Below are 6,258 nucleotides of genomic sequence, written 5' to 3'. Positions count from 1 at the left end.
GGTGATACTCATATTGGGTGATATTTGGTCACTTTAGGCTGTTTTCCGGACACCGGAAGTCGCCATCTTGCAATTCAAAATGTTGTCTAAGGCCAATTTGTGGCTTCAGTGCATCATAGCAATTCCGGAAATACCCATATTGGGTGATATTTGATAATTTGCCGCTGTTTTTCAGAAACCGGAAGTCGCCATCTTGGATTTCAAAATGGCATTATGAGACAATTTTTGGCCTCTGAGCGTCAATCTGGTTGAAGAAACACTCATATTGGGTGGTATTTGGTCATTTTCGGCTGTTTTCCAAACACCGGAAGTCGCCTTCTTACAATTTAAAATGTTGTCTTAGATTGATAGGTCGATTTGTGGCTTCAGTGCATCATAAAAATTCCGGAAATACGTATATTGAGGGGTATTTGGTCATTTGCAGCTGTTTTTCAGAAACCGGAAGTCGCCATCTTAGATTTCGAAATGTTATTTAAAGATATGTCAGAAGAAGGAAGGGTGTCGAAACATTATGGACATGTTTGTTACACCTAAAAACAGTTACTTGCCAAATTCGGTTATATTTGCTTTATTGATTCTCGAGCTGTGCGAAATTTGAGTTTCATTTGTATGAGACCCCTCCCTTGTAGAAGAGGGAGAGGTGTCAAACCATTATGGATATATTTGTTACCCCTAAAAACATCCACCTACAAAATTTGGTTCTATTTGCTTGGTTAGTTCTCGAGATGTGGAGGAATTTGTGTTTCATTTGTATGGAAACCCCCCCCCCCCACCCCTCATAGAAGAGGGAGGGAGTCAAACCATTATGGACATATTTGTTACCTTTAAAAACATTCACATACCAAATTTGGTTGTATTTGGTTGATTGGTTCTCGAGCTGTGCGATATTCGTGTTTCATTTGTATGAAACCCCTCCCTTGTAGAAAAGGGACGGGTACCAAACCATTATGGATATATTTGTTACCCCTAAAAACATCCACCAAATCCCTTTCAGAAGAGGGAGGGATCTCAAACCATCATAGGAACCTTTCTCGGCCCCTAAAACCCCTACACACAAATTTTCACGACGATCAGTTCGGTAGTTTCCGAGCCTATATGAATCAGACAGACAGACAGACGAACAGACCGGACTGCATTTTTATAATAATTGAATTTTTTTTATTAGAAATAAAATAGCTACTTGCTTTATTTCGTTTTTTTTAATTTAATTTAGTCATAAGTCTTCGAAAAAAATCGTACAGACATTTTTAATAACTACTTATTCTAAGTCTAAACATTTATTTGGTCATATTAAAATCGTACACGTCAGAAAGAATATTAAACTTACGACAACACACTTCGAATGGATTGTTTTGAGCAAAGTTAGTGCGATATCTGGAAATCCGGAAAAAATCGCTTCGTCGAGTAAGCCTTTGTGGTACGTTGAACTGAAATTTGCTGAGCAGTTCCCCCAAGTAACAAAACTGGTTTTGTCAAAGTTTTACAGCGCTGTTTTTGCTGTATTAGGCGCTATAAAACTTCGATAAAACCAATATTGTTACTAGGGCTGGGCTGTCTAAGTTGTTTTCTAACAGGTCGAAAATGAAGACACGTTGAAGCATGGTCCTCCCTCTGTTAGAGTGTGTAGTTGTATAAGAGAGCAACGATTTTCATAGCGTGGCAGTCGTACTGGATCATTCCACGGCAGCATACGTAAAGCGAATCGAAGAAATTGACGCTGAATACGTTCAATTCGGTTGATATGTACAGCATGATAAGGTGCCCACACAATCGCTCCATACTCCAGAATGCTGCGCACAAGAGCACTGTACAGTGATTTTAAACAGTATATATCGTTGAATTGTTGCGTGTTTCTCTTGATGAACCCAAGTACAGCATAGGCCTTTGCGGTTGTAGCTGAAATATGCTGAGCAAAACTTAACTTGGCATCAAGCAAAATGCCTAAATCCTTCACAGTATTGACTCGGTTGATACTGGCTTGTGACATCCTGTAGTCGTACATCATGACATGTCTTTTTCTGCAGAACGAAACCACATTACACTTTCCCACATTTACTTCCATTCCATTAAGAGTGCACCAGCTTAACAAGGTGTCAATATCAGCTTGGATAGCACAGCAGTCAAGAGAAGATGTTACTACTCGAAAAACCTAAATTAATCCACCTAGCGGTCAGACCCAGCCTTTCTCATTCAAACTTATTATTTGTAAAAATAGATTTACATGAACGCTTCAATCCAATAAATGTGTATTCACTTTTTGGGTTGTAAAATAATGATGTTGGAATAGAAGTATAAAATATGAAATTTGACGTAATGTAAATGCTCAAGAAATAGCGAAATAAAAGAAATGACTCTTAATTTCGAACAATTCAATCACGAGCGATATCGGGAACATCCAAATGGCACGATACCACATTAAAATTATATTGTGGCCACATATATTGATCGCAGCAGGTTTAGTTTTAAATAGCCTTTGAATTTCTTTATTTCCATAACTTTTGAACCACATATCAAATTGTTATGAAGTTTGTTATTTGTAAGTTTGAGAGATGACTCGTTCGTATGACACTAGTTATGTTCAAATAAGTCGTGTAATCTTTGAGAAAATAGACTTTCGTTGTTTCATTAACATTTTAAAACATAACGGTTGCTTAGTTCGATTATAATCAAATGAAATGGGAACGTATAGGGCAGCCAAATTTTGAAACCACGTGTTAAATCTTAATTCATCAGTTAACCCTTAACTAGCCCGTTCATCTGATAATACTATTGATCAAATCGGTTGTGTACTTTTTGAGATAATGAATTAATAATGAAATTTTCACAATTCGGTACATTACAGACGAAGTTACAGTTCGATTACAGTAAAATTCAATAGGGTGTTATGAGTCAGCTAGACCTTTCATTTGACAGTAATTTCGTGATAATCGGTTCAGCCATCTCTGAGAAAAGTGAGTGAGTTTATGTATTCTTCGGAATATGTTTCTTTTCATAGCTAGATTTTACATTTTTAAACATAACAGGCAAAGTAATATTCCGATTGCAAAAAAATCAATAGGGTCTTATGGGGTACCTAGACCTTTCATATGACAATGATTTTGTGGAAATAGGTCCAGCCATCTCTGAGAAACATGAGTGAAATTAAACAGTTTTCAGAAGACGTTACTTTTCATAACTTTTGAACCACATATTCAATCTATATAAAATTCAAAATCAAAGGGTTTTTAAGATAGCCCGTTCATTTGATACCAATTTTATTGAAATCGGTTGTGTGGTTTCTGAGACATTGATGATTTTCGTGATTTTTACATTTTTAAACATAACCTCTAAAATAAAAAATCCAATTACAATGAAATTTCATAGGGTCTTATGGGGCAACTAGAACTTTCATTTTTATATAATTTCATTAAAATCGGTCCAGCCATCTCTGAGAAAAGTGAGAGAAAATAAAAATATGCATATATACACACACACACACACACACACACACACACACACACACACACACACACACACACACATACATACATACATACATACAGAACTGAGTCGAGTGATATATGCCATTCGGCCCTTTGGAGCACTTCCATATCTTCGGTTTTGCAAGTGATTGCTATACCTTTCTAGGAGCAAGGCAAAAAGCTAAAATAGTATTAATTAGGAGTAAAATATTCGTGCTGAAGAAATAGCGAAATAAAATTAATGACTTTGAATTTCGGACATTTCAATCACGAGCAATACCGGGAACTTACGAATAGCACAATACCAAATTTAAATTTTGTTGAGGCCTTATGTTTTGATCAAAGCAGTTACAGTTTTAAATAGTCTTTGAATTTCGTTTCTTTTCATAACTTTTAAACCACATATCAAAATGCTAAGAAATTTCTTATTTGTGAGTTTGAGAGACAACCCGTTCAAATGACACTAGATATGTTCAAATAAGTCGTGTGATCTTTGAGATAATAGACGCTCGTTGTTTTTATAATTTAATACAGTACAGAGACAGTTGGAATAAAAATACGATTATAGTCAAATAAAATGGGAACCTATAGGAAAGCCAAACTTTTCATTCAACACTAAGATTGTTGAATTTAGTCCAGCCATTTTTGGGAAAACGAGTGAATTTGAAAAGCCACCGGAACATGTTTCTTTTCACAATTTTTGAACCACGTGTTTAATCACCATAAAATTCATCAATTAACTTTGAACTAGTTTCATTTGATCGTTCATTTGATACCAATATTGTTCAAATCGGTTGTGTACTTTCTGAGATAATGAAGTTTCGTGATTTTCATATTTTGATACATTACAGACAAAGTAACAGACCGATTACATTGAAACTCAATAAGGTGTTATGAGGCAGCTATACCTTTCATTTGACACTAATTTCGTGGAAATCGGTTCAGCCATCTCTGAGAAAAGAGAGTGAGTTTAAGTAGTCTTCGGAATATGTTTCTTTTCAAAGCTGGATTTCACATTTTTAAACATAACAGGCAAAGTAATAGTCCGATTGCAAAAAAATCAATTGCGTCTTATGGGGTAATCAGACCTTCCAAATGACACTGATTTTGTGGAAATAGGTCCAGCCATCTCTGAGAAACATGAGTGAGATTAAACACTCTCCAGAACACGTTTCTTTAAATAACTTCTGAACCACACGTTCAATCTTCATGAAACTCAAAATTTAAGGGTTTTTTGAGTAGCTCGTTCATTTAAAATCAATTTTGTTAAAATCGGTTGAGTAGTTTCTGCGATAATGATGTTTCGTGATTTTCACATCTTTAAACATAACCTCTAAACTAAAAATCCGATTGCAATGGAATTCAATAGGGTTTTATGGGGCAACTAGACCTCTCATTTGCATATAATTTCATGAAGATCGGTCCAGCCATCTCTGAGAAAATCGAGTGAGATTGGGAGAGCGTAACATACACACACATACAGAAAATGCTCAGCTCGTCAAACTAAGTCGATTGATATACGAGATTCGACCCTTTGGAGCACTTTTATACCTTTGGTTTTTCCAGTGATTGCTATACCTTTCTAGAAGAAAGGCAAAGACCTAAAACCGAAAACCTAAGTCGAACTGCGGCAAACTATTCAGATACGCTTCAGACGAAGGTGGTCAGTTATTACTTTGCACACTCCGAAAAAAGGATGAGAATAGGTTTGCTGACTCGAGCGTTGATTCAGCCACGTTGTCGTTGTGAGTGACACGTTCGGGAACTCCAGAAAGCTGTTTGCGGTTTTCACAAAAGTCCAAAACGATTTTGGAGCCTGCTTGAAGTTGTCCTCCATACGATGAATGTAGCACATAAAGCAATGTACATGCAGTGAGTTATATTCGCTCTCAATGACACGCAGATCAGCTTTATGTTGCTCATTTCTCAGCCTGAAAAAACGTTTTCTCACTTTTCGAAGACGGTTGCGTAACCGTTGCAGCTCGTTATTTCACCAAGGTTGACGTTTGGCCCGTAATCCACTAGCCCGCCTAAGAGGAACGACATCGCGCAGTATAGTCAACAACTGCGCGTTCAAATGTTGCACAGCCTCATCTCAGCCATTTAGCAACGCGTGCTTACCGTTCAATTTAATCAATTTGCTGAACTCACGGTTTTATAAAATTGAACCAGAAAGTTTTTGTTAGGTCAACATCTGGAAAAATACAAATTAACTTAGAATACACTTCAATTTTTCAACGGTTAAATTTATTCAACTTTTATTTGCTCAGGCTTAAAATTCACTAATAAAATTAACCTTTATGGATCACTAACTCATTTTTTAGAAATTTCTGACTTGTCTGTTCGGCGGTGTGAACGGGAAAAATCGAGTTCTTTTTTTCTCGTCCAGCCAAGCCTTGAATTTTCTTAATTTCCTTTGGTTTCCGTTTGTAAAAATTCGTGATGTTGATTTCCATAAATAGGGTAAACTAACCCGTAGTGGACCTCTTTATTTTATTAACCTATAGTGAACCACCCGTCAGATTAACTCAATTTCTTGTAACATAAATCGAAATCAATCAATGTTTGTGATGCGGACTGGCTGGACAAGATGTTTCCCGGTGGAAGTTTTTTGAAAATCCATCGAGTTTTCGCATAAATTGAGTGAATCTGACGAGTGGTCCACTAAAGGAAGTGGTCCATCCAAGGCAGTTCTACCCTATATAATATTTTATGTAACGCGAAAGATAAAATTCCGCCTAATGAGAAGTCGGGAATCTACAAAATAGAATGCCAGGACTGTGCAGCTGTGTACATT

Source organism: Wyeomyia smithii, chromosome 1 (genome assembly GCF_029784165.1).
Source record: "Wyeomyia smithii strain HCP4-BCI-WySm-NY-G18 chromosome 1, ASM2978416v1, whole genome shotgun sequence".
Lineage (NCBI taxonomy): Eukaryota > Metazoa > Arthropoda > Insecta > Diptera > Culicidae > Wyeomyia > Wyeomyia smithii.
The sequence above is the reverse complement of the archived record's forward strand: the minus strand, read 5'-3'. Positions refer to the sequence as shown.